The following is a 4,338-nucleotide window of genomic DNA, read 5'->3' as shown; positions in this document are numbered from 1 at the left end:
TTGTTCTCATTTATATCTTTTTGTTCTTATTAGTGGATCCAGGCAGGACCTAACTCCTTGAAATTACTAAATGAGTTTTTATTATTTTTCTTCTGTCACCTCCATTTCTTTCCCCCTTAATTTTCTTTCATCTGTTTGGTTTTGTTTCTGTCCCTTATGTTAGAAACTTTCCTCACATTTCTGACAATGGGCGGTTACTAATGCAAATCTGAATGGAACCTGCGCAGGCACCTTGCACACACACGCTGATTGGCGGTTGTGTGAGGAGGCGGGGCTGGTTGGCTAGTGAAACAATGCAATTGGAAGAATAATGCTCCCCGCCCAAAGATGTCTGTTTTCTATTCCCTGGAACTTGGGAACGTGTTAGGTTACATGGCAAAGAGGAATTAAAGGTTGCAAATCAGCTGATCTCAAGATAGATTATCTGTGGCCCCAATGTAATCACAAGAACCGTTAAAGTGGAAGGTGGGGGCAGAAGAAGAGAGTCAGGGGCAAAGATATGACAATGAAAGCCAGGTTGGAGGGATGTCATGTGACAAGGACTCCACTCCCCATTGCTGCTGTTTAAATTTTTTTTAATGTTTATTTATTTGGGTGGGGGCAGAGAGAGGGGGAAGACACAGAATCTGAAGCAGGCTCCAGCTCTGAGCTGTCAGCACAGAGCCTGATGCAGGGCTTGAACTCACGAACTGTGAGATGATGACCTGAGCTGAAGTCTGATGCTTCACCAACTGAGCCACCCAGGTGTCCCAACCATTGCTGCTTTGATGATGGAGTCATGAGGAGCCATGAGCCAAGGGATGCAGGAACCCTCTAAAAGCTGGAACCAGCAAGAAAATGGATTCTCCCCTAGAGCCTCCAGAAAGGAACCCGCCCCCCTGCTTGACAACTTGATTTCAGTCCAGTGAGACCCACGTAGGACTTAACTTTAGAACTGCAAGACAATAACTATGTGTTTTTGAAGCCACTAAATTTTTGGTAATTTGTTATAGCAGCCATAGAAAACTGATATAAAGACCCACCCACTTAGTTGGGGTACCCACAGACATTACAGCTAAGGAAGCAGAGAGTTAAAGTTGCCAGGAAAATGTCTTCGAGACTTGTCATCAGGGGAGGAACAAGAGGTCTCTGGAGTTCAGCTCAATTTATGGCACCTATTATATCCATCTGGAGAATTCCACTGTCTTCTCAAGAGTACCAAGGGCATTCACTTGGACAGGAATTTGGGGTTTCCTAACCCAATCCTGAACACACCTGGCTCCTTTTTCCACTATTTTTTTTTGTCATGATTTGCCTCAGGTCTCCCCTATCTCTGAAGGAAAAAGCAAGGACATTTTAGAATTGACCCGTGTGCAGTCTCCTTAATTATTCATACTAGTTCGGGTGGAGATGCGGTGGTCAAGCCCAGCTAGATCACGGCCAAGAGCCATGTTACATGGCTCATCTTTTCACTCTCTTCATGATACCATTTGATGAGCAAAGTCTTCATTCTACTGTAGTCCAATTTATCATTTTTTTCTACTTGGTGAATTTCATATCCTATTTAAAAAGTCATTCCCTACCATGAGGTCGTGAATATAGAAGTGTTATTGTTTTACCTTCTTTTTCTTCTTTTAAAGTTTTTATATAAATTCCAGTTAGTTAACATAATGTTAGTTTTAGGTGAAATATTAGTTTCGTGTGTACAATTTAGTGATTCAGCACTTCCATACATCACCTGGTGCCCATCACAAGTGCCCTCCTTAGTCCCCATCACTTATTTCACTCATCTCCTCACCCACCTCCCCTCTGGTCACCATCAGTTTGTTCTCTACAATTAAGAGTCTGCGTTTTGGTTTGCCTCTTTCTCTCTCTTTCTCTTTTTCCTTTTGTTCATTTGTTTTGTTTCTTAAATTTCACATTTGAGTGAGATCATATGGTATGTGTCTTTCTCTGACTGACTTATGTCGCTTGGCATAATACATTCTAGCTCCATCCGTGTCATTGCAAATGGCAAGATTTCATTCTTTTTCTATGGCTGAGTAATGTTCCATTGTGTATATACACCGCATCTTCTTTGTCTAGTCATCAGTTGGACATTTGGGCTCTTTCCATAATTTGGCTATTGTTGATAATGCTGCTATAAACATCGGGGAGCATGTATCCCTTTGAATTAGTATCCTTTGGATAAATACCTAGTTGTGTAATTGCTGGATTGTAGGGTGGTTCTATTTTTAACTTTTTGAGGAACTCCTGGCTGTTTCCCACAGTGGTTGCACCACTCTGCATTCCCACATTTGTTTTATCTTTTACACTTTGGTCTACAATCTACCTGGAATTGATTATTCCATGTAGTTTTTTAAAATTATTTTTTTCAACGTTTATTTATTTTTGGGACAGAGAGAGACAGAGCATGAACGGGGGAGGGGCAGAGAGAGAGGGAGACACAGAATCGGAAACAGGCTCCAGGCTCCGAGCCATCAGCCCAGAGCCCGACGCGGGGCTCGAACTCACGGACCGCGAGATCGTGACCTGGCTGAAGTCGGACGCTTAACCGACTGCGCCACCCAGGCACCCCTATTCCATGTAGTTTAAGACGAGATCAAGTTTAGTTATTTTTCCATGTGGATATCTAATTGACACCAATTACTAAGAAGTTTCCTTTTCCTAAAGTCAATCAATGCCCTACTTTTTATAAATCAAATGTTTAGATATTGGATTTACTCAAAATTTATCATTTTCATTGTTCTTCATTTCTTTCTGTATCTTTGAACTTCCATACGGGATCTTTTTTCTGCCTGGATTAATTAATAAATTCTCTTAATTAGTTAATTCTCTTAGTTTTTATTTCAAAATATTTTCATTTCACCTGCATTCTTAAAGGACATTTTCCTTGGATATAGGCTGGCTTTTATTTTCTTTTTATTAACTACTTAACTCTGTTGTTTTTTATGAAGAAATCCACTTTAAGTTCAATTGCTACTCCTGAGAAGGTAATCTGTTTTTTCACCAGCATTTAAGATCTGCATTTTGGGGCACGTGGGTGGCTCACTCAGTTAAGTAAGAGTTTGACTCTTGATTTCGGCTCAGGTCATGATCTCGAGGTTGTGAGATCTGTGCTGGGCGTAGAGCCTGCTTAAGATACTCTCTCTCTCTCTCTCTCTCTCTCTCTCAAGCTCTCCCTCTGCCCCTCCCCACCATGCTTGTGCAAGCTCGCTCCCTCTCAAAAAAAAATCTGTATTTTGTCTTTATTTATTTTGTAAGTATTTCCACTATAGTGTGCTTAGGTGTGGACGTGATGTGTGTGTAGATAGAAACACATACATATACAAAAATATAAAGTACATATAACACAAATATTTCTTAATGCATTTGGCTTATGGGTGTAGGATGTTATAAATCTAGGGCTTAATATTTTTCAGCATTTTTGTAAAGTTCTCAGCTGTTTTATTTCTAAATATTGTCTGCCTGATTTTCACTCAGCTCTCTTGACATGCCAAGTGTATGTATGTCAGACCTTCTGTTTCTTACTCTCCTGTTTTCCATCATTTTGTCTCTCCATGCTTCATTCTGGACATTTTCACCAGTTCATAAATTCAATAACTACCTTTACAGATTAATTTAATCTATTATTTTTTATTATTTTTTTTTTAATTTTTTAAAAATGTTTTTATTTTTATTTTTGAGACAGAGAGAGACAGAGCATGAGCAGGGGAGGGGCAGATAGAGAGGGAGACACAGAATCCAAAGCAGGCTCCGGGCCCAAGCTGTCAGCACAGAGCCTGACGCGGGGCTCGAACTCATGGACTGTGAGATCATGACCTGAGCTGAAGTCAGACACTAACCGACTGAACCACTCAGGCGCCCCTATTATTTATTTATTTTTTTTTTAAAGTTTACTTACTTATTTTGAGAGAGACAGAGAGATAGAGAGGGAGAGAGAGAATCCCAAGCAGGCACCACACTGTCAGCCCAGAGCCCAACGCTGATCTCTAACTCATGAACTGTGAGATCCTGACCTGAGCCAAAATCAAGAGTTGGAGGCTCACCAACTGAGCCACCCAGGTGCCCCTAATTTAATCTACTATTAATCACATCCATTGAGTTTTAAAAACAGGCTTTTGTATTTTTCAGTTCTGGAATATTCTTTTTTAAAAAATAGTTCTCCTCTGCCAAAATTCTCCATATTGGTTTTGGTCATCTTAAACATACATGCATCAATATTTTAAATTTTTTTTAATGTTTATTTGTTTTTGAGAGAGAGAGAGAGAGAGCGAGCAGGGGAGGGGCAGAGAGAGAGGGAGACACAAAAACCAAAGCAGGCTCCAGGCTCTGTCAGCACAGAGCCTGATGCGGGGC

Source organism: Prionailurus viverrinus, chromosome D1 (assembly GCF_022837055.1).
Source record: "Prionailurus viverrinus isolate Anna chromosome D1, UM_Priviv_1.0, whole genome shotgun sequence".
Lineage (NCBI taxonomy): Eukaryota > Metazoa > Chordata > Mammalia > Carnivora > Felidae > Prionailurus > Prionailurus viverrinus.
The sequence above is the reverse complement of the archived record's forward strand: the minus strand, read 5'-3'. Positions refer to the sequence as shown.